Source organism: Aythya marila (genome assembly GCF_965140915.1).
Source record: "Aythya marila genome assembly, contig: HAP1_HAP1_SCAFFOLD_174, whole genome shotgun sequence".
NCBI classification, from domain to species: domain Eukaryota; kingdom Metazoa; phylum Chordata; class Aves; order Anseriformes; family Anatidae; genus Aythya; species Aythya marila.
This window is the reverse complement of record NW_028136870.1, coordinates 19,474-19,943: the sequence shown is the minus strand read 5'-3', so window position 1 is coordinate 19,943 and position 470 is coordinate 19,474.

The window sequence follows — 470 nt, the reverse complement described above, 5'->3', positions numbered from 1 at the left end:
CCGCCGCCGTCCGTGCCGTGATACTGAGGACGGGCCCCTCTGCCCCCCTCCCTCCCCATTGCAGCAGAACGGAGCCGGTCCCACCTCGGGGGGGCTTTACCGGGGCAGGGGGTGGTGCCGGGGGGGCTCCGGTGCCCATGGGGATGGCACCAATGCGAGGGGCTCCTGGCCAAAAGCTTTCCTGTTTTTTTTCTGCCCCCCCGTTTCAGTGGGATGTGTGAGTGCGGTGGCACTGGGAAGGGGGTGGGGGGGCTCAGAAGGGGTTGGGGGGGGATTGGGAGGAACCAGGCACACGCTGGGGGCTGGTGCTGCCCCCCCCGTGGCTGTAAATTCCCTTTCTGCCCTCGCCGTGCCCCCCCCGGGGCTGGCAAGTGGCAGGGGGGGGCTGCAGCCCCGGTCCCTGGGAAAAGCCCCGGAGAGGGGAGCGGGGAGCCCCCTGCTGGCCTCCCCAGGGCAAGCAGCACCCCCCA